General features: G+C 36.5%; 1 long non-coding RNA gene across 1 annotated transcript in view; it reads left to right on the plus strand.

Moving 5' to 3' along the window:
- The first annotated feature begins 1,663 nt into the window (after positions 1-1,663).
- Positions 1,664-25,327, plus strand: part of LOC144246479 (uncharacterized) — a 100,149-nt gene continuing 76,485 nt past the window's right edge. The window contains exon 1 of the long non-coding RNA XR_013340156.1: positions 1,664-1,819. This is a non-coding gene — a long non-coding RNA (uncharacterized LOC144246479). The remainder of the gene's footprint in view (positions 1,820-25,327) is intronic.

Raw genomic sequence — 25,327 nt, forward strand, 5'->3', positions numbered from 1 at the left:
GAGTAAAAACAAAATTTGTGCTAATATTAAAACTAGCACTTTTATTACAGATTCACAGCTAATCTTAAGTGAATAGGGCAGAGTTAACATATCTGATAGGTTACTGCTGGAGGATATCTGCAGAGTAGACAGATAGTGCAGCATAGGTTACACCAAGACTGCAAAGAACCCCTACTGCCCTGCTCCGTCACATTTTCTGAAGCACAGTTCTGTTGTGTCTTTTAGTGAAATACAGGAATCAACCAGCCTGCATCCATGAGACTCTTCTAGAGACCAAGCCATTCACACATATGCTGTAGGTCTTCAACATACCCTGAGTTCATCCTAAGCTTTTCAGGTCCTGTGAAATACTGTGCAAATGCAGGAATGCTCAAGTGGCCTTTGTACCTCTATAAATGGATTTATGGTATTGTTCCAAAGTAGAGTTCAGTGGAGTAATGGTGGAAAGGATCAGAGAAGAGGAGAATGCTAAGAATTTTTGTTCATGTCTATCCCAAAAAATGCCTGTGCGGCTTTCAGGGGTCACTTGAGGCTGTCCCCTGTCCCTCCCCGGCCCCCCGGGACCCTCCGGCTAGCTGTCCCCTCCGGGGCCGGGGTTTTCCGCGGTCCCGCTGCCCTGGGCTTACCAGGCAGCGGCTGGGTTAGCACGGTCCGAGCTGCGGCGCTGCCTCAGTCGCCGCTAGGATTCGAGATAAAGAGACCAAGAGAGACCAAGGGTATGCTTGTCCAGAGAGATTGTATTGCCTGAACGGTTGCAGGGACCAAAGGCCCCGGGCTATTGCGCAGATACAGTTTTATACAGCAAAATTAAGATATAAGGTCTAAACAATGGGGATACTGTCCAGCTAAGGCACATCAGAACCACCCCAGGGGCCGGGTCCAATGGGAACTGCTCAGGGTGGGGGAGAAGGGGGTTTACAGAGGAATGCTGAAGCGAAGCCCCCCAGTTTCTCATTCCCAAGGCCTTTATAAAACAATGGGGCATACCTAAATGTATCTTTTCCCTCAGTTTCTCATTCCCAAGACCTTTCTAAAACCCTTCCTCCACACTACCATGCCAGCATGATAGCAACATACCTGGAGGTATTTCAGAGATGTCTCAGCTGATTTTATCAGCTGTGCTTCCAGACTGGCATGGAGATTCACAGGTGCTTGATCTCATCTGCTGTGATTGACCATGCAAATTGGGATAAAAGATCTTATGGTAAGCAGACTCATGACCAAGTGAGGGATGGCCTGGGGTGCCACAGAGAAGGCTGATGTATGACTTTTTCTTTTCTTGTTCATTTGTGTGTGTGTGTGTGTGTATGTGTTGAAAAGCATTTTTCCCAAAACTGATACTGTTGGTAGGCTACCCTTTGACACCCCCTTCAAGAAGCGAGGAAAAAGAAATCTGCCCAGTTTGTCAGCTATTACCTCGCAAAATGGTTTCACAGATACAAATCATACTTGAAATAAGTTCAATTAACCATGACTAATGAAGTCTGTGTGGATGGGTAGGTTATAGATATGAGAGGTTGTTAAAACAGTTTATGTGGGAATGCTGACAAAATGTTCTGGAGCGGCGGCTCCAGAGGGCTGGGGCAGGGAACAGAGGCTGTGGGAGGTGTGGGGGCAGCTGTGTTCTGAGCCATCCAGGCCATGCATAAAGTGTGGCAGGCTGCCTGCAGTCCTGAGCATACATTGCTCTTTGGTTTGTGACAATACTGAGCTCGCCTGGCAGGTATGTTACAGCTGTGGCGGCACAGATGGGCCAGGGCACCAATCCTGAAAACATGGAAGATAATGGGCTGTAAGTGGTGAATTTTGTGAGTGCTGGGTAAGTGGCAGTCAGTATTTGCTTTCTTTACATAGGTAGATGTCTGTAATGTCCCATTTCCCAGAGTGGCTTGAATTGAATTTTGGTCTTGGGACAGTTTTTTGAACATTTGTCATGATATTTCCAGCATTAGCGTAAGCAGCATTTACATCAGAATGTGACTCATATCAATAATTAAATCCTTACTCACACAGCTTAGTAAATACTCTGCTTATAATATTTAAGTCAACTATTTCCTTTCTGAGACAGAAAGAGTACTTTGAAGAGTTCTATTGTGTGAATTCTAATTCTGTTTTGTAAATATTTGAAGTAATTCCTCCACTTCATTTATATACCAAGGGTTTTTCCCAATTATTTTCAAACTCGAGGAATGTCCTTATATGTTTGAGATATATTTTGTCTGTATCTCTTTGTCTTTTTATTTAACTGAACTGTTTACTCAACACTTAATATAAATAGAAGGATACAAATAAAGTTTTAGCTGGAGTGCTGATTGATGAGTTTTCCAAGAGAAAGACATCAATGGCATTATATGTTTTTAAGATGTACAACACTGGTGATATTTATGAACACATGGTAGGTGTGCATAAATCAGTATGTTTGTGGCATTTTATTGAAGAATCCGAGGTGGGTTGTCATGGTGATTAAAAGCTTCAAAATGCTATTTGTTGGTATTAGTTTGCTGGGCATAAGGGCATATTCATTCTGCTACACTGAAACTTTTGTTGTCAAAAGAGCTACATTTCTACCTGTATTGCAAGGGGTATTCTAGCAGGGTAAGTAAATAAAGATCCAATGAACACATTAGACTTAAAGAAAATATATTGTTTTCTATTTTTGATCAGCACAACAGTTTTTGTTTTGAAACCATTAAGGAGGTTGTCTTTTAAATGTGTAGTGTTTCAGGCTATTTATAAGGTAGCAGAAAATTGTCAACCCCATGAAGAAAAAAAAGGTGCTGGTAACTGGTAAATGAAAGTATTTTCTTCCAGATGGAAATGTTATAGAAATGAAAAGAATCAAATATGTTTTGCTGGCATTTGCCTTAACAATAGCATATACTCTACATGAAAAGCTACCAAATTTCTGGTGTTTTCTTCTTAAGTAATTAGTAAACAGCACTTATAGACAAGTTAACCTTATTAAAAGCCATGTTGTTTTCTGCATGAGGTCATTGATGTGTTGCCATTAGTATGGTTGTTTTTTTAACAATTAAATCAATGAAAATGCTGCAACAAATGCTGCATACATATACAACATCACACACACTCTGAATGAGTAATACAGTTTTCATAACAGACTCAAAGTGAAGATTATTAACTAGAATTATATATATTTATATTTAAACTGACACTACAGAATTCTTTTGAGTCTTGACAGATCCGTGGAATATTTAAATGGAGTAATTGTAGTTACCAGACCTCCTGGGACTACCTGCTGGAATAAAAGTGACATTTTTCAAAGAGAAAAATGAATTTATAATGTGGAAAAAAAGCTAAAAATGAGGTTATGGTATGCCTGTTTATAACCATTCGGAAGGAAAATATGTTTATATGGAGTTACTAATACACTGTAGCGATGTACTTCAGTTAGAGTTAATTACAGAGAGGCTTAGCATGTATCTTATTGGGTTCCATGTTTCCTGAAATAGAATAAACCGTGCTGAAAAGAAACTTTTCAGATATTTTATTTTTGGTGCGTTCGTGTTTAGGAGTTGATTCTCTGCTATTTGTGTTTTCACTGGGAATAACTTTACTGAATTCAACATACTTTATGGTAATAAGGAAAAAAGTCATCCAAAAGTGAAAAATACTAACCTCTGGCTCTGTGGCACAAACTACTTGGGATAAATCACACCCTTTCACTTATAACTGTCAGGCATACTCAGATTTTCAATTAGGGAAGTTTTTTCAGTTGTAAACTCTGCCTGCTGAGCTTTCCTGAACTGAATAGAGCCACAGAATCACCAAATAATTTAGGTTGGAAAAGAATTGTTGGGGTCATCTGGCTCCACTGAAAGCAGGATCAACTTAACTAGGTTACTCAGTATCTCGCCTGATTGAGCTTTGAGTGGTGGCAATGCCACAACTTCTCAGGGAAACCTGCTCCACTGTTCGACTATGATGAAAGCTTTTTTCCTAAGATCTAGCTGAAATTCCCCAAGTTGCAATTCACGCTACCAATGCTGTAATTGTGCCACATAGAAAGAGTTTGGCTCTGTTCTTCCTCCTAGTAAGCAGTCAAAGATAGCAAGAAGATCATTAAGATCTCCCCTTTGGTTATTCTTCGTACACTGTGTGGCCTGGTGGCTGGCTGGTGCACACCACCAGTGCCTGTGGAGATGGCTGGTTGCTAAAAGCAGAAGTATAAAACTTCAAGATTAAGTGGAAGGAAGTGGTTTCAGAAGAAGGAACTGAATGAGACATTGACTGTTCCCTTAGGAACATGTGGAGATCTGAATGCCCTTAATATCGAGGGTATGTCCAATGTAACAAATAATGCCATCCATGAGCTGGCAAGGAAAAGTAACCCATAAGAACCTATGAAACTGAAATTCAAGAGAAACATGGCCTTTATGGATATTGAAGTGACTTTAACCAATATTCTACCTATGCACTCTGATACTGCCTATAGCACAAATAAAAGTGGGACATGGTGGGTGACAACTGTGTCTTCCTACATTATAGCATTTTTTCTACATTATATATAATAAATACAATATTAAAAATTAATTCAATATGTGTATAATATTTTCTCACCATCATTCTATCAGTCAGGTCACCAGGAGTAATTTTCTTTTCCTAAATGCTCCAGAATAATAAATTGATAATGCATGACCAAGATGAGGTGAAACACATGTGACCTTCCTTCTCTGTTACATGCCATTTAGCAGCTAAAACCTGAAGTTCCTACCATTGCTTTTCCTGTAACTATGGTTATTAGTTAATTTCAACTGCTATTACTAGGAAAAAAAATGCTGCCACTCTTTTTAGCAGAAAAAAATGTCATTTTTTTTTTCCACAGTAGAATCATTCAGCCTTTGCTGAAAGCTACGCTGAAAGCTAATGTCCAGAAATAGTACCTGCTGCTATGCTCTTCAGTCTCTTTCTTCCCTTGACCAGGCAGCAAAAGATGATTTTAAAAAAATACATCTACCCTAATAATTGCTGTAATGAAACAGGCAACATGTAAATAAATAAAAGTATTTATTTGCAAGACATTTGTATTGCAAGTATTTCTTGAAGGTAAAAACATGCAGATCCAATTACTGAGTGACTACCTGTTCCTTCAGAAGTAACCATGGTAAAAGAAAAGTAAATAAAGGGGGAAAAACCCCACAAGTATGCAAAGTTCCCTTTAAATATTTTACTCTCTTCTTACACTATCTTGTGTCTTCATCAGAGTAGTGTCACAATCTTGTAGTTGTGCATTAAGCTAAGTGTATAATGAATAGTTCATTCCCTTTCTTAGCTTCTCCTCAGGGGGAGAATTAAATGTGCACTCTTATATCCTGTTTCGGTGGAGTTTCATTTTTTAATTTTTTAGAAGATTTTTGCAGAAGGTGCTTGAATTGCAGGGAGTTGTCAGAATGAAGGACTCGGGGGACAGAAAATTATAGAGCAGAACACTATTATGTATCCTAGTAACTATTCTTTTAATCCTGTCTCAGCCTATACAACCACAGAGGTGCAGGAGGAATAAAGGCCTATTACCCTTATTTCTCAAATCTGCATATAATTCTGCAAAGCAAGGCAAGCATTGAAAGGCTGAACTTCTGTCAGCTCTGCTGGACAGAGGCATCTTCTCTGTGTGTGGAGGAAGGTAGGTAGTCATTGTCATTCCATCCACAAAGCTGTTCTAGAGGCTTTTCTCTTTAGTAGCTACACACAGCAGGGAAAAACCATTTTGAAAAGGGGTCTGGACATAAGTATTTTCTACACAAGGGATATGTACTACATACAAAACAAGAGGTGACAGGTGTGTTTCTGAGTTCCTCTTGTTTGAGGCCACTTTGCACATATATTATTTCTTCATTAGAGATGAGAAGCTGGACAGATATGGGAATCAAAGGGTTGAAGGCTGTATAGAGTTCTTCAAAATATCTGCATTCCTAGCAACTATATAGTAGAGAATTTTAAACAATATTTCTGCCTTTTCTCTATTTTTTCCTTTTGGATTGTCACTGTGAAGGTAAAGGAACACTGTCTCGAAACTAAGTAGAATCTAGAGATAAAACTTAAAAAAAATTCCTTTTCCCCACCTTATTCTTTTTTTATTTTGCTGAATATTGGATGAATAAAAATACAAGTAAGAGAGGGAAATATTTCCCTAATATCAAAGAGAGAATTACAAAATGAGCATTCAACTTGAAGAGAATGTCAGGGAACAACAGTACCTTATACTGCACTCTGAAAAATTGTAAAAAGTACAAAGGTTCATAACATATTGTAAAGAAAATTCTTTAGAACTTGCTCTGTTATCTTGGAGGTAACAGACACACCATATGCTGTGTCTAGCAGTTGCTATGGCAACTACTTTTAAAATTTAAGCATGGGGAAGCTATTGCCTAAAATCTCCACAACTTGGGGCCAAATCTTGCTTGATGCTGAACATCAAGGGAGAATAAAAAAGATAAAAAGGAAATACTAAAATATCTTTCTTGTTGGCTACTGAAATTTTATCTTGAAATCAATACCAAAGGAGATTTCAAGTCATGGACTCCTGAGGACATTGAAAAAGACAAGAATGGGATGATTTCAATATCTTAAATTTAATACCATACAAACTGCAATTAAAATTAGGAAAAACCTATTTGTTCATTGAGGCATTTTACATAAAAATGATGATATTTGTATGGCAGTAATCTATCACTGTTTTATGTATTTGAGAATTCTTGCTTAGAAGTCAAAGATTAGTAAATTTTTGAAGGAAATAGATAGGAAGGTAGTAGATTTTCATAAAATGATAGTGCTTATTATGACTTAACAAATACAGATTTATATCCTTGGAAAAATAGTTTTAAATATAAATAATACTTGGACTGTCACACCAGCAGCCTGCATAATGCACTTCTAATGCAAAAGAGGCTAAAAATATCGAATAAGGATTTTTCTAAGGAAAAAGCAGTACAAATGAAATTAAGATACTGTTGTTCTTCACCTAAAAAGGTCTATTAGACCATGGTACAATGAACGCTGTTATAAGCAAGATCAGCACTTCAGTATCTGGTTATCTGTGATTAAACTACATCACAAATTCTATCTTGCCCACATGCATTCTAGATGGTTTCCTTGACAGTTTGCAAAGGTGAAACATAATTCAGCCAGAAAATACTGGTGTACTGTAGATCTTTACAAAACTACCCATACAAATTCAACTTGTGGCTTGGAGTAATTCAGTAATTATCTGGCCCAATGTCACTGAAGTTGGTGGTGTTTTCTCTGTAGATGTCCCCAGACTGTGCATGAAGCACTGCCCATTCTGCTTCCTGTAGCAGAAAGGTGGCCATGTGCAGGGCCTCCCTGCCTTCAAGGGAGTCAACAGCTCCTCCCAGTTTCGTATTAGTATCAAACTTGCTCTGTGTCCCTTCCTGTCCTGCATCCAAGTCACTTACGAAGATGTTGAACAGCACAGGGCTGAGGATGGAGCCCTATGGAGCCCCACTAGTGACAGGTCACCAGTCTGAGGTCATCTCATTCACTGTCACCCTTTGTGCCTGACCCATGAGCCAGTTGCTCACCCATGCCGTGATGTGTTTATCCAGCTGTGAGCTGCACCTTTTGTCCAGAAGGATCCTGTGAGAGACAGTATCAAAAGCTTTACTGAAATCTGAAAGAATTACATCAACTGGCTTCCCCTGATCAACTGGGTGGGTTACCTTGTCATAAAAGGAAATCAGGTTCGATGAACAGGAACTTCTCATTAAGCTGTGATCTGTGACTCTTTTGTCTTTCAGGTGTTTTTCAATAACTACAGGATAATTTTTCTGTAGATTTACCAGACACTGAAGTGAGACTGACACTCCGTAGTTTTTGAGCTCCTCCTTATTGCCCTTCTTGAAAATTGGGGTAACACTTGCCAGCTTCCAGTCAGCTGGGACCTCTCCAAGACCACTTACAAATTGAATTTTTTTTTTTATTTTCAAGATCCAACATCCTGCAACATTGCAGGACCCTTGCAAGAAAGTGTTATTAATCTCAAGTGTCCTTTTTTCATGCTGTTATTTCTCACTGGGTTGAGTCTCTAAGTCCTTCCTCCAAAATAATGAATTCTGTGAGCTGTGGCTCTCATAAGCTGCTATGAAATTATCAATGCTATTATAGACAAGAGAAAGATTTAAAACTTAAACACTGGTTTAGGCACTAGTTTACTCAGGGCTCTTGAAAGTAATTATTGTCATTGTAAAGAAAAATATGTGTTTTAAATGCATTCTGTTCAGCTACGAGGATCATTATCTATCTACCTTGTTTTGTCTGCTGCTCATTAATCAATGTCTCTTAAGTTACCTTCTTAAAACATTTTTTGATGGACAGCAGCAGTAGAAAAGCTTGGTCACCAGCTCCTTCTCCTCTGTTCCCTGTCCACTCCCATTTGGGCCTGAAAATCACTGCCATGTCTATGAGAAAGACAGGTCTTGCTGACTGTTCCAGTTCATGGCCTCTGGCTCTATCCTTGTACTGTCTGTCCTTCTAGAAATGTCTAATATTTGCTTGGCAGGCCATTTCTCAAGGGGATGTGCATAATTTTGCCATAGATTTGACAATTCTTCATGTCACGTTAAGATACTTACTTGCAAAAATTGACTTGTTGCTGAATAGACAGTAAGGCACTGATGTTCACAGTATAGCTGATAGCTGGTGGAAATGAAATAATCTGTATTGACACATTTGGAAGTTTCACATCTTTTTCCACTTAACATGCTAACGTGATAATTGCTAGACTGATGATTTTTCCAGTGACACGTCTCCTTTTGTCAATATTTAGACCTGTGTATAGAAAACTTATCTATCACACCTGGCTAATTTTCACTTAATTTAAAAATAAATGAAACATATTTAGTTTGCAGGGTTAACAGAACAAAATGAGGTATTATAAACATTTTTCTTGAAACATGATTTGAAGGATAGTAAATGATAATGGCAAATGTATATCAAATCTGGCTCAAGTGAAAGTATATTCCAGGAAATTCTTTTAATGTTTAAATAAAACTAATTGAACATTTAAGTTGAGGGTTCATTCTGCTTGCCACTTACTGCAAGGTTTCAAAATCTAACTGTTTGGGTTATGAAACTTAAACATAATGCCAAATAAAAATAGGAACAAATACCCAATAAAATCACTTCAATATCTATCCAAGAGACAGGCGAATTTGTAGCCAAAGTGATCCTATGTTCCATTGTGCATTTGTCCACAGGGTTTAAATACTGAATCCAAACAATTAATTCATCTAGGCTTCTATCATAGCATTTCTTTGCTGTGTATGCCATGACTCTTGCTATTAGTGATTAGGTAACAATTTGTCAGTGAATGAACATAAGCTGTAGTATTTTGACTATCCTGACATAACTGTAAACATTATTAGCTTTAGCTTTCTTTAGCTTTGGTGCTTTTTGCTGGACTGATCCTCAGGAATGAGTGTGACCATACTGTTCTGCAAAAATAGCTATCATGACAGTAGGATGAATCATTTCACTGTTACTTTCAAAGGTTAAAATCACCACTTTCTTCTACACGTAATTATCATTCTTGCTGTAGTTCTGTTTTCACACCCATGTCTGGTAATTGTGTTCTACCTGTTGGGGTGGAAAGCTTATTCCCTTATCTTTGGTTGCATCTATTCTGTGTAAAGATGAGTATTCACTTACTGGGAGTTCTTACCCCATACCACTTCTTGAATGGTTGAATTTATTGTGGCAAACACTGATATATGCCAGTCACATGATTGAGAATTCAGCCATGGTCAGTTTTTACTTAGTCTGAATAGTTACAAAATCTTATATGTAATACAGGTGTTTCACCAGGTTTTCAGTATTATAGATATTCTACATATTCTAATTTTGGACGTCATTAAGCCAGTAAAGGTGTTTTTCTTTCACATCTTTTTCTTCAGATAATGAGAACCTACTTTGGGTTCTGCATTCAGAGACTTTTGCCTCACAATCAGAAGAATGGACAGTATTCTAGAGAAGTGCCACTGTGAATTTGCAACATGCACTGACATATAAAAGAGGCATAATTCATAATTTTTTCCACTAGATCATCATATTTCCTGACCCGTCTTTGATGCTTACAGTATCACAAATACGTGATCTGAAAAATAACTTTTGTACATTTTTATGAAATCAAATAAAGAATCTTTTTCTGCATAACTACAGTCATCACAACAATTTTTCTTGTAGTTACATGCTTATTAATACATTTCGCTGTTTCTTGCATTATGTGATACAACTTGTGCTGAAATGTGGAAGCTGACTGCTTCTATTGTATGTCACTCAGTGCTTCTTTGCTGAAAATCTCTGGAATTGTTTCCTGGTCTTAGAAACAAACCTGATATTTACCATTTAACTATATTCATATTCTGCTTTAATGCCCATTTAGTATTTTTTAGTTAAAAGAAATTATTTCACATGTCATCTCTCAATAGATGGTTTTAGTTTACCTTTCAGATTATTGTGGTTGCTCATGAAATTTCTCAAATAGCTTGCCTTTGATCAGACATCAGGGATTCCTTGTGAAGCATTTACTGGGTTTTAAGCTTCATATACTTCACCATTATTGCGTAGGCCTTTAAAATCAGAAATGTGGGTATGAGGAAAGAAAATGTGCTTTTGCAATCAATACTCTTGTTAGAAATATTCTGTATTATTCTGTCTTGCAAGCCTTGCAAAGGACTCTCATTCTGCAGAAAGATTATATCGTAGCTTTCCATAACCTGCAGACACAGCTGAGTATCTGATTTCCTGAGTGAAAGTTCTTTTTTATCCCCTACAAGAATCTGGAAACATTGCCTTCATTTCTTTTACTTTTAAGTTCCTATCCAGACTAAGAGATTTGGAGAACTTATTTTTCTCCAGAATAAAAAGAAAATTCCCCCAGTTCCAGGTAAGTGTCAGAACATTTTCAGAATGCCAGTTACTTGAAAAGTCAGTATTACAATAGGTTTGTACCCTTTCATGTGACAATACCCATAAACTTTTGGAACAATGAAACTGACAACCAATGGATGCAATACTGTGATCTACTGTGAGTTTTTTCACAGTCTTTTGATACATAGTGCATTTCTGTATGTTTCAGGTGCTAAAATTATTTGGATCAAGAGGGAATCTGACCATTTTTTAAAAATAAAAACACAAATTCATAGACTTTGTGTTTCTAAAAAAACTCCTAATGTATTATATAGATTTTCACAAGGTTTTCAAAAAGAAAAGCAAATGCAATTCTAAAACATGTTAAATGCCTAATTTTAAGTGTTTTACATTCTGATCCCAAAGCAAAGGACAGAAGGTGATTTATAATGCTTGAATATTTCTGTCTGATAGTGTTGTGAACCAGGGCACATTTTTGCTAAAACCATGCAATTTTTGGAATTACCAATTTTCTATATAAGTTTGTTCTTTTGTGGATATATTCCACAGAAGGGGAACATTAGGGGTCTGGTAGGGAAATACAGACAAACAAACCAAGACACAGAGAGACTAATTTTGCCTTAAGACTAGACAATTTTATAATCACCCTCCACAGCTTTGGGAAACAGGAGTCTTGGTTTTGCATTTAAATCTGTTTGGCAGTATGCACTATGTCTCCCAGCCACTTGGTTATTTGTAGAATTTGCTGTATTCAAGGGGTTTGAAATACTTTAAAACAAATTGAGCTGAATGGGCATCTTAAACCATTTCCTGATTGGTGTGTCTTCTAGCCCCTAATGTGCCTTTCTAGGCCTTAGTTATTTCCTTTTCATAAAAAAAATAATTGCTCTTAAAAATGTCTGCTTGGATTTCTTTTGTAAAGAGAGCCAAACTGAGGAGCTCTAGGCAGATTAGCTGGACTGCTTCGTTTAGTAGGCTCTCTGAGCTTTGAAGAATGCTTCAAAAGTATGGAATAAAGCTCTTTTTCTTCCTATTTTTGCATGGGCTAACAACTTCCCAGTCTTTTAATTTGCTGTCCTGTTGCATTAGAGTTCATTATCTTTGTGTTTCAGTTTAGTAATTCTGTCTGAGTTCCTATCCTTTCTCTCTTCTGAGTCCCTGCCGAAAATGGCAATACAAGTAACACAGCAGAAGCTTGTATACGGACAGAAGATATAATGAGAACAACACTGCTCGTGGGAATTAAATGCTGCATCACAGGGTTTCATTTGTAAATATCTGCAATGGGAAAGTATGTTTAAAAGTGCATTCAGATTCACTGTTTGGAGTCTCTTATCTTTTTCACTATGCCTGCACTGTTCGTATTACAAAACAAGGGATGCAGTTCAGGCTAGATTGAGGGTTAGATATTTAAATTTGGAGAAAACAAGGCCAAAAAATCATTTTAAGGCATAGTAAAGAAAAAAAATTCTTTAAATGTACAGCAGAAGCGCAAAAAATTGTGCAAATATTGGCTGATAATAGCTTCATAAATAAGAAATTAAAAGAACAAAGACTGCAAGTGACTTATTTAGTGTTGTTTGGCCAGATGGTGGCAAAATGCAGGTCTTCAAATGACAGTTTCCATGTGCTGACTTCTCAAGGAGATCATCACATTGGCTGTGAACACACAGATTGTTTTCTGAGTGGAAAACTTGACCTGTCTTGTACCAGTCCAGAAGTCTTTTACAACATGATACACGGTGGGGAGAATGGATATGGATAGTTCACACATGGAACTACTATTCAGTGAAAAGGCTAGCTGTTTTCATAACTGAGAGGAAAAAGAATTGTGTGGAAAAAATTAGACTGACTCTTGTATGAAATTTATTCCCTTTGGCCTAGAAAAAGGTCTTCCATCAACTCCTTTGCTTTTTTAAGAGGAAAATTGGGAAAAGCTTAAAATGTCAATGTAGGTATTTTTTTTCTTTTAATAAGAAAGAATGCACAGAAAGGTAATCTTGATGTTCAAAGAGATCTTGTCAGTTCTGTTGATGTCAGTATCAAAAGAAGTTGATAATTATCTGAAGAAAACACATTTCTTTTAGTTACTTTCTTTTTCATGAAAATTTCTCAGGTTAATCACAGCTGCAGATCTGCAAGGGTATGTACTGTGCACCTTCACTTCTGCAGCACATTGTCTACCAAGATTTATAGAGGCAATTATAGTGTTATACCTTCTCTGGCATGACTAAACTTAATGTTGGATAGACTGCAAAGAGAAAAACCTAGTAGTTATCTTAATCCTATATTTTTTGTACAGTATAATTATACCAAAGGCATGGGGTAGCTTTTTGCTGTCTACAGGTCAGGTTTGGCCATGCTGTGTTTCATGCAAGGGGGACTATCGCAGGTGCTGAAGGTGAGCAGGAGAATTGTGAGTGCATTTCACTTCTGCATGATTAGTGTTTACTTAAGACAAATAAGCCTCTGCATTATTATTAAATGAGCTCTTCAGCCAGAATGGGCTCTATTCTGTGGAGCATTTGTCCTGATTTAATCTGTACACCACTCTTCCAAGAGTGTTAACTTGTGAAGACACTGGAGGACTTCTTGATGACAGTTTAATTTCTAACCGAATTGCCATCAAGATGAGTTCTGAAAATCATCACAATGATAAAAGAAATCAAAAGGCCTTACTGCAAATGAAGCGGAGATAATTTTTTCTCTTTTTTTATAAGGAACAAAAGAAGTTCTAATACACTATTGCTTTTTGGATTCTCTTTAAAATTTCCTTCAGAATGCAATAGCATAACCCCGTCTACAACTTCTTTTGGTTGGGATCATACAGTGTGATTCAGACAATGACATCTTCAATTCTGCTCAACAGGATTTATCCGCAGAATAGTGCACAGTAACATTTTTTCATTTATTATGTTTCATTTCACAGACTTTTTTAAGGTCTTATAGCTTAAAAAGCCATGTGTTTTGCCCATTATGTTTCCTTCAAAGCTGCATCCACTAAAAGAAAAAGGAGCTTGGAAATGCTAGAAATTCAAAATTTCTCACATACTAATTTGCTCTCCTTTGGATTTTTCATAAAGACAAAATCAGGCAGAACATTTCTGTGCCTTAGTTTCCTCAGCTGGAGAAGGAGGGGGCAAAAAAGAAGCTGTGATAACTCCCACATATTTTGGGAGGATATGTGCATTTGATAGACTTGAATGGAAAGCTTTACATGAGAATATTTGCAATAACCAATTGCTTTTATTTTGTCTGGCCTCTCATGAAAAGAAACACAGGGTTAATTCTGGAAGCTAATTCTTGGAACTATATTGTTGTATATATCTAACCTTGGTATAATTCAGTGCTACATTCTAAAAAACACAATTTTTTTCTCTCTTTCCCCCCTTCCCCTAAATAGTACTGCACCATAATTGCAATTGCTATAGAGGCAGGAGCAGAGGAATTAAATTCCCTGTAGGTGTCACATGTAATTGTTCCTAGAGAATCAGAAGATTAAACATGGCAACAATGCACAGCACAAGATAGCCTAAACCTAGTTTTCCTGCAGAACTGCAAATAGTAGCAAATCAAAAGACTGTTCTCCTTAATTACCACTGTATGAGGCATCAAGCTAAAAGCAGGCTCACTCTGTAATGTTTTCTATACAATTACAGTATGTGCATACAATGCAAGTCCTTATGCACCACCTAATAGACAATATTATACACACAATTATTGCTAACTTCCATTTTACAGGGAGAAATCACTGGTGAGTCTAGGACATTGGCCTCTCAGCTTCCCCAGCAAGCAATACTTGACTAAACTAAGGGAACAGTTTTACTTCCTGAAGCCAGTAGAGACTATTTATACTTAAACACATTTCTTCACAACTTACAGCCTGTTGTATTAGGTGAGAGCTTGTGAGCTGGATGGGCTGCAATCTCTGTGAGGTTTGCAAGCTGGAGCTTGTGGAGTACTTCACGAACTTTACCCATTTTTTCTCCCTCTGTATTCTGAAATCAGCTACCCTGCTGATCAGAAGTCCATCTGGGACTTGAACTCAAGTCAGCAAGAGTCAAAGAGCTGTAACAATAAAAGCAGTGTGGGGTTTTGGGGAAGAAATTGTCATTCTTGTACACTGATCTAACATGTAGCAGTCTGATCTGTTATTGTTTTGAGCCAAAATAAATATTGGTACAAGCTGAAATATGTGTCATTGTCCTGGCTTACACTTTTGCCAGAATTTTATATAGTTTCATGTTGTTATTTCCTTAATCAGATTTCAACTGCCAGGTATTCCAGTAATGAATTTCTTCCTATTGTAGTTTAACTGCTCATTGAAATTTCCATTCAGCTGGAGAAACCATTTTGCTCTCTGACATGTTTTTACTGATTATCAGGGTTACTGGATGCACTGTGCACTGAATTTTAATTGGCACCAAGCTATATATTTTTAGTGAGAAAAAATGGGAAGTGCTTTTCATTAAATTCTTGGAATTCAAGTGTTGTCTTTGAAGATAAAATGATTCATAAGATTTACTGAAGCGGATTATAAATCAACTTTCAACTGTGGCATAAGCAAAAGAAACAAAGTTGTGATAGTCCTTACTTAAACAATACCTATTTATACAATGTTGTAACAACAAGTATTATTTTACTTGTTGTACAGGGTCACCAGCTGACAAGTGGGTTTTAACTTTCTGCATATTCACTTATTTTTATCTAGAAATCAAAATAACTCAATAGTACAAAATACTATCTGAAAACAGTTGCATTTTATAAGGGTTTCTTCTAGCCATAATAGTACACCAAATAAAAGTTATACTTTTTATGTTAATAAAAGGAACTGTTGGAGATGCAAAATATCAATATTTTCTCTGAAGGATGAAAAACAAACAAAGCCCAGGTAAGCAGATTTGCACTGTTTTTAGTAGAAATAACCAGAGATGCACAGTTTTTTCTTAACAAGTGAATCAGAAAGAAATACACTTTAGGAGAGCATCAAGCAGTTTTTAATTATAGCATAGTGGACAATCTCATCCACCTAGGAAACCAAGTGCTGTTTTTCCAGCTTCTAGTTCTGAAATTCATTACTTCTTCTTAGAAAGAGAGAAAATATTATGTATTCTTTCAAATAATCACAGTCCAGCCAGCTGGGGGCAAAAAATGAACCCTCTGAAGTAGCTTGTGATTCTACATATTTATAATCAGTTAATTAAGAGGTAATGTCCACAATCCATACTTTCATTTCAAAGGCAATAAAAGGATAAAGAGAATCACAAAGAGAATCATTAAGGCATACTGTAACTGAGGTAACATCATGTTTCTGTGTAAATTAGAGACACATCTTTGAGACCAATTTATTGATGCTGATTACACAAAATAAAAATTTTCATTTATAAACTAGGGAAGAAGTTTCTTCTGTTTTATTTGTTTAGAAGTGTTTCAAACCCTGCAGAATGATGCAGCCTAAAGATGAAACGAAAATAGTTTTCTGATTTTCAGGAGATGCTAAGCCAGTGTTAAGCTACAAATAATGGAAAGAGAGGAAATGAAAATATACTAATGAAGACGTTGCAAAGAAACTCTCTCAATTACTTTCTCAATGCCTGAGTCTATTTTCCTTCAAACATGGCCTGATTTGTAGTTGTTTGTACAGTTATTAATAGTTTAATTTTATTAGTTCACTGCAGTAAAACCTGATTTACATCTTGTGCAATTAAATGATGAGTCAGCCTCAATCACATACTAATCTTGATTTCTTCAGTGCAGCATTGAAGGTGACCTTAATGTGTTTTTGACATTGAACTTACAAAAAGCGTTCTGGAAAATATAATTTTGCATTGCATGCAGAGAAAAGTACACTCCAAAAGACCACTGCATCTTTCATGATTGATGGTGGTGGTTGAATTCTGATTCCATTCAGACCATAATTAATGAACTTCTGGTTATACACTGTTGTAAATTTTAGAAATTTAGCTGCTAGCCATCTGGTGAAAAAGGTAATCTTGCACATACAGAAAGAATATTTTAGGATGGGAAATAGTCTAACTTGTGTGCTGAATAGCTATGTGGGAATTTGCTGCAGTAATTACCCTCCTATCATTAGTGACAAGTAATTGCTATAGCAACCCTGCTGCCACCTGTCTCACACACTCTCTTTCAAACACATACACACACACACACACACACACACACACTCTCTCTCTCTCTCTATCTCTCACATGCTCTCTCACTACATATTCATAGTTTTGAAACAAAAGCAGAAAAGCCAGTAGCTTAATGTCATTTATTGAATCACTGTTTTTTCTAATCATCAAAATATAACCTCTTTCTCCCCTGCCAACTCCTCATAAATATTTATTAAAAATAAAACATTTGTGTTGTAGAAAATAGTGCTGTTCAACCAAAGTATCTCTATTCAACACTAATTCTCTGAGGGAAAGAAAAGAGAACTCTCACAGCTTGATTCCTTTTTTTAATTTTATTACTACATTGGGTCTGAGAGTGATTTTGCAGATATGGATATGAATTCCAACAAAGGCAGCCATCTAATATATGTAACTGGTTTGGTATTCACAACTAGGGCAGCTGAGATTTGTTCTCTTTGATTTAGACACAGCCCAAACCACCATGCCACTCTGTCAGCACCAGATATTTCTTTATTGCAGGAAAACAGTTCCAATTTGCACGCAATATTTTTGACTTGTTGGCAGTGGGTAGAGACTGAAGAACAGGCCGGCTAGCAAGGTTTCACTATGGCATCATCTAACCCCGGCTCTAGTTGTCTATTTTGCTACGGCTTTTGACAACATGAATGGAACCTGACATTGAAATTCTAGAATAATCGACAAGAATAACAAAACATCCTTTGTATTTGAAAGTACCAGAAGTTCACAATTCCCTATGATTAGACAGTGAAAGAAGGGAATGGTTGCTCAGCATTTTCTTTTTCGGCTTATGAAATGCCAGCTTTAAACCCTCAGTTACAAGCATTCCTGATAAAGCGATGATCCCGCTACATCAGCACGGGACAGAAATCCAGAGAACGGGTTTGTCACCACTAGATGACAGCAAAATACCAATAACCAGGACTTGGACGTGAAAATGTAGAGCCACTAGGTCTCTCACTAACCCTATCACTCAGTATGCTCTAACGTGAAGATGAAATAAAACAGCGTTTGAAATATGAAAGAACAGTGAGGAAATTCGGGAACAGCATGCCTCAACACCCGACATTTGTGCCCCACATGCTTATTTCAACTCTTTTGATCAAAAGAGACCATTCACATTTAATTCTTAATATATGTATTTTTTCCAAAATGACAGATTTTCTCATGCTGCTCACTCCATCTAAAAATAATTCTGTGCCACAGCTTTTCATGTTGCTGAGGAAGAGAAGGAAACTATCTAATGGAGAGGTATTCAATTTTTTCAGATAAGAAAATAGTATGGAATATTATTTCAGATAAAAGCTTACATACAAAAAAGTAAATCTTGTAATACTTCTCTAGAAGTGAAACCTATCCTTTACATTTTTTTTTAAATAAAAAAATTCTCTTCAATTTTTTTCAATAATCTGGGTAATAGTTTTAATTTTAAAATCACATTACAGACTTTTGTTAAGGGTGTTAAAAGTTATGTGCCTCCTTAACATCTTCCTGCAACTGCCAGCAACCTGAATGTTTTATTTATTTGGTTAAAAAAATAGCAGGAAGAAACCTGCTTCTGATCAGCTCACTGTTTAGTGTGGAATGGTTGTCCAGTCATGTGAAGCATGGGTAGACTTCAGCTTTCAAGAAGGAAATCCATGTACTGTCCGTTATACAATTTGTCTCATTTATTTCTGATTAAATTATTCATTCGTTTTCTGATGTTCTAGCTCAAGACAATATGGCCTGTCAAAATACAGGGTTTGCAAGCAGAAAGTAGTACTCATTTCCCAGACATATGTAGTCCTTCAGTGCTAAATCTTTAAGCAGTATGCATTAATCTGAGGGATTTGTTGGTAAATTATACTGTATTTTGTCACCTGTTTAACTTGAATTGTTCAACATATTTGAAAATTAAAGATCCATATATTTTGTTAATGGGAATTTTATGCTTCATAAAAACTAACAGACAAATGAGAACAAAACCCAAAACTCTGAAAGCATATAAAACATGAAATGCTGTCTCAAAAACATTATAGAAAGAGCTATGTGATAGTTTATGATGAGGAGGAAACAGGGGGTTTTTAATGTCCACCATAAATATATCAGTGCTATAAATGAATTGTAAGAGTTGTAGTGCTTTCTTCAAAAGCTCCAGGGGTGCATTCAGCCAGTGCCCAATACTGTGGCATAACTCTGCTCCACTGTACATTGAGAGTATTTAATATTTTACTGAAAATACTGGTCTTATGGATTTGGGTACCTATTTTTAGTACTTCAGAAAAAGAGAATTCCAGAGATTTTCCTGAAGCTTACTCTTAGAAATGAACAATTCACTCCATTACTTCTGTATTCAGTTCAGCAAACAAATAAATAAACTTTTCTTCCAGCAATGAAGAGGCATTTGAACAATTTACCTTCTGAACATCAGTACACTACTAAAACAAAAACCTGTGATGGTGAATATCAATATTCAGTAACTTCTTAAAACTCCAATGTTTAATAGCATCTGAGCTTCTTATTTCATCTCTTCCTACCAATTTAGCAACTCTTACTGGAGGAGGAGGCAGAGCTTCCTGGGGCAATTCTAAGAGATTATAGGTTGGTTGATGCTTGTAAGAAAACCCACAACAGTGGGTTATGCTGATGGAAATAGTAGGGACATAATTGCTGATGGAAATAGTAGGGACAGCTCTTGAGTCCATGGGCAGCAAGACTGGTTATTTCTCTAATGTAAGGGAATAACAGAAGAAAATATACAGTTCACACCTGACTGTGGGTTCTGCAGACCTAAGGATCATTCTATTAAAGTCAAAGCCCATTAGCAGTGTGTAAACAACCTCTTAGACACTGACTGTTCATGTTGAATATATTTTTACATGTTTTCAGTTCTCATTCAAGGCAGAAATGTCAACACTTTTGCCAGACAGTAAAGGGCAGACATTAAAGGGTGCTACAATCTTGAGGCTGCCATCTGTTATTCTTGAGTGCCAGTCCTGATGGAAAGGAGAGGTGATACTTAAGGATGACAACGGAGAAGCAGTGGGAGGGATTCAAAGGGAAGAGGCTTTGTCAGGAATTTCTGTTGCTCTTTCATATTGACTTTTCATTAAAATCTTGCACATACATACATTTTTTTTTTTTTGTTCTGAAGATGAAAACTGCTGTCCTCTCAAAATCTGCTTGATATCTTATGAAATCTCAGTGCCTTATGCATGTGATTAAAATACAAATAAAGGACTGATGGCATTTATAACATCTTCTACAGAAGGCATATTGATGGGGATTCATGAGTCACAAACAAATTGCACATATGAAAGCAAACTGTATTAGAACACATTGCACTTCCATCCAGAGGCTGTTTTAGAAAGGGAAATACTATGGCTTACTCATTATGGGGGGAAACTGCATTTGAAATGGTAGAGCAATATACTGACACAGATAAAGAAACTTCCTTTCCTTTTCCTCTGTTGCCCAAATAGTGAGAAACACCATAATCTTGGTAGGATGGCAAAGGTTTGAGAATCCATGAGAGTGTTTTTTTCCTTCCCACTAGACTTATGCTCAAAAGGAATTTCCAAGTCATTTCTAGGTAACTAGGGATTAGGAAATCAGAATTTATTTTATATTTTCTGTCAAAGATCAATGGTTTTATTTCCCTTTCTGACCATCTGCTTCTATCCTTAAAACATCAAATCTACGTTTACATCCAGAGACTTTTGGTGAGATTCTAGATTTCTAGCTGTGATGACAGATATTTGGAATAATTTTTCCTGAAAATCAGTAGTTATCTGTCAAATAGATTCAGTAAGTATTAATTTACCTAATAAAGGTGGATGATTACCAAAAGACAAACCACATTCTAGAAACTTGGTGTGTACTTTGTACCTCTCTTGTCCTTCATGATACAGTATTCAGAATAAATTGTGCATCAGTAGACTGAGACACTCAACAATACAAGTATATTTACACTGGTGTAGCTGGAAGTAAAGATAGAAAATATGAAAAGCATCAGACCAAGATGTTACTCAGATCACAATTATGAGACTGTCTGGTGCTGCAAAATCAACCATTAAACATTGAGGTTTCCATTTGGAAGCATCACTCAGAATGTTGAGTTAAAGCATCTCCCAAGATAGGTCATGTGGAAAATGATGCCAAACTAACTGGTAATTCAGTAGCAATCTGCAGATTCTATCTTCTTGCAGACTGATCATATTTTTAAAGTGAAAAACTGGGGTGTTGTGTTCAGGGGTTCTCAGGGAAACATTCTGGCACAGGGAAAAGGGAAGTTGGCCAGAAATTCAGAAAAAAAAAAGTAAAAGAAAAAAGGGGGCACTCTTCATCTTACTTTCAGTGCTAAAATAGAAAACTGGGACATCTTGTAGTAAGGACAGGTTGGATAAATTTTTATCACTGTGTCACCTCTTCGCTGTCTTCACTCTCAAATTCATTCATTCACGTCTAGCTCAAGCCTTGTCCTCTTGCGTCAGTCAACATGCGCACCATCAATTCTGCATGTGATTTATTTTACATTTTTTTCTACTCTGAGTTTTGACAACATAATTGAATCATTTTGCTCATGATTAAGGTCTCCAAGAGAAATTAAGCTCTGTGTTCAGAAATGTTATCCCATTCATGTTATGATTTCCCTTCCTTCTGTTTGATCATTTTACACTCAGGACTAACACTTAAACACTGAAACTTCCATCTGACACTTTGAGGCTTAGGGCATTACTCTTTTCTCTTTCCTTTTCTATATTATCTTTTAAGGTCAAAGCTTTTTGTTTGGTTGAAAACTCACTTTCCTTTTTAATAAAGCCCAAACCTCACCACAGCCCTAAACCTCACACGTGCATGCCCCATTCCTCACTACCACTTACTGACTGAGGAGCCTGAGCATATAGTTTTAAAGGCAATGATTAGTTTTGCACGCAGAAAGATTGTTTGTGTTAGCTACAAACAGATTTTCTACCTCTTCATTTCCCCCAGAAGAATAGTCTGCTGAACTACTACAGTATATGTCACAATATTTAATCAGAACCAATAGTTATCAGTTTTATAAGAAGAACATACACTTTATTACCATATTCCAATATGTTGTTAGCAAAAGATAGTAAGCAGTCACAAAACAATTCAGAAAACCTACCTAGAGCAATGGTGGCAGAGGAATGCCTAACAGTTACCCAACAATAACTTGGAAAATATATTAGACTTAGAAATGAAAGTACTTGTCAACCTATCACAGTAAGAATTCAACTATAAATTTATAAATTGTCATAATTGTAAGTACTCAAAGTTCAATTTCCAGGAAGAACAGATGTTATTCAACAAAACTGCTCAAAACATTGCTTCTCAGACCAGAAACACCAGCTCTTCTACTATGGCAAAACAACCATGTGAAACATGGAAACTTTGCAACAGGAATACTTTAGTGCTTTGAGATTCAATGAAGAAGAGAAAATCCATTAAACTTAAGCATGCATTGCACCTTTACAGCCCTAGCACCTGGGTAGAAAATGCAGGCTATACCATTTAAATCTGTACAGTGAACGGAAATTTGAAAATAAGAAATTAAATTCAGTCAAAATCATTGTGTCTTTAATTCTATAAGGTTTCAATCTGCTTCTGGTTATCAGACTTGGAAGGCACTATGTTTAATTTGCATTTGTTTCCATAAAGTAGTTGTCCTAGAAGTAGGTTAGAGGTTGATGAAAGCTGAGGAGTATTCATCCCTAATACATTTTAAAGGTATAATCATTCAGCAGGGAGGCCTTTAAACAATTTAAAAAGGGGGGAAAATTGTGAAAACAAATATAAGCCGACTTGAATACAAATATGTTAATATGGTAAGGTTGTGGAGTCTTCACCTGTGGAATAATTTTAACATCTGGCTGGACATGGTCCTGAGCAACCAGCTTTAGCTCACCCTGCCTGTGTAAGGTGTGGGGGTAATGACCTGTCAGCCTCAACCATTCTGTGATTCTATGATCCTCCCAGGCTTATTTCTTTCATTATCTAGAAACAGCCAAATTTTTCTACTAAAACTCTGTTGCTGCAAAGTAGGATATACAGAATATATCCTGTTTATAAATATGATCTTGTTACCACTAGGAAATAAACTGTCAGTTAATTTAATTAATTAAAAAAATAAAAACACATCTCAGATGAAAGCTAGCTTGGAAGTAGCCCAGAGGTCAGAAACTGAAATCTTTGATGAATGCTTGATTATCTCAGTCTTCAACATATGTCCTTGCATGATGCTGTCTGTAAGTTTCTGAAAATGGTGAAGACACTCCACATTTCCAGTGGGTGTAGGAACAGTGAAAACAAGCAAGAAAATGAGCTTCCTGGATAATGCAATAGAAATAGCATCTCTATGCCCATCTGAAACTTCATTTAACCAGCTAGGGGTTTACAGTCAGTATAACATTACAGTGCTAAATTCATTCAGAGGCTCAATTGGCTTACTGCAAGTGAAAACAGTATTGCAAGCATTGATGTAATTTCTGAATTTGACACTAGGCACAGATATTTGGTGGGTTATAGGTCTTTTGAGTCTGAGCATTCAAGTCTGCTTATGTAAGTTACATCAAAACAAGAAACATTTGTTGTGAAATCCTAAGATGATTGAAACTTGTAAAATAATTATGTCAGAAATGGGGAATCTCTGCAAGAAATTAAAGAGTTGAAAGAGGTTAAAATGATCAAATTTTCACTAATATGTTGCTAATTGAATGCATTTGGGCCCAAATTTTCAGAGCATTTAAAAAAAACATGCATAGATCCAATTCATTTCAGTCACAGCTGTGATCACTTGGCACTTGCATGGATCTGCCAAAGATGACTCAAATAGGTACCTAGAAAATGTGGCCATTTTTAGCAGCCATTAGCAGCCATATGAAAATTTTAATTTAAGTGTCTCAATTACCATCACATTAGAACTTTGTGGTAGATTCAGTTCTCACTGTCACAATTCAAATCCATTATCCTTCACCTGCCATTTCCAGACACACTGTGGTCCTACAGACTTTGCTAATTACATGATGGATGAATCAGTTTTCTTTTGATCTTTATTCTCCATTGCAGTTTATCCTTGATATGTTTCCAGAACAGAGTGTAGTCTATTCAATTAGGCAAAATGTGAACAAATAAATAAGGACCTACCACCTAAAACATACACGTAAGGCCTAAATTAACATTGCCAAATCAACCTTAATTCTTGGGTTTCCTAAGTTCTGAATGTAGAAAATTAATAATATTGCATTGCAATACATACAGTTTCTGAGCTTTTTTTTTTTTTCCCAGAAAATAAATAGCAAAAATTAGATGTAAAGAAACCATGCTGCATTTTGCATGTAACAGTGCAGAACTTTAGTAGCCTATCTGAAAAATAGCTGGTAAGTAATAGGCTATTGTTTTTAAGCTGATGTGACAGACACATTCCCAGCATACTTCACAGGTATATTTGTCCCAACAGAAAAATTCTGGATAAATTAAGCTGGAAATAGTATAGTTATGTTGGCAGATTGAAGCCCTGGAACTAATGAGCCTGTGGTCTTAGCACAGGCTAAGTGTTTTAGAATTTACATATTAGAATGGATGCAGTTTGGAGCTGACATGCCTAAACGACTTCTGGACTACTTAAGTATGGGGATCATGGCTGCTGGGTAGAGTTGAAGCATGTCTAGTACACAGTGTCATGCACTATTGAGTTAAGCATGCATATTGTTCAGGAAATTTTGTTGCTCAATTCTAAAAGCTTCTTGCGAAGATTTAGTATGATTCCTTACTACGAGATGAACTGTACTAGCTAAAAGTTCAAAACTTGGCTGTATTTGGCTGGACAAACCCAAGGTTTTGCTTCAAAGCAGATATAAGCTAGAGAACTCCTTATGAAAGGCTTTTATAGTATGAGGAAATATTTGAAAATATTCAGCAGCCAACATCTGACATGAGAATTTCAGTTCAGAGTCTGAAATTTTAGAAAATTTAAATGCAAGTCAAATTTGTATACTAAAATGGTAAAGTGTGAGACAACCTTAGGTCTGGATAATATCTAAAATTAGTGTCTTTTATGTTTAGGAGCATGTGTAAAAAGATAATATAAAACTGTTACTTTTTTGTTAGCCTACTCTTATCTGCTTTCACATAAACTAAAGTGCACATTATTGCTTCTATGATCCTATATTATTTTCTCACCCATACCTTGAAACATGTATAATTCAGGTTTTTTAAGGTCTCTTCAGAAGGGAAGTGGATGTTTGCTTCTCTTTACTGTGGTG

This window comes from Lonchura striata, chromosome 6 (assembly GCF_046129695.1).
Source record: "Lonchura striata isolate bLonStr1 chromosome 6, bLonStr1.mat, whole genome shotgun sequence".
Lineage (NCBI taxonomy): Eukaryota > Metazoa > Chordata > Aves > Passeriformes > Estrildidae > Lonchura > Lonchura striata.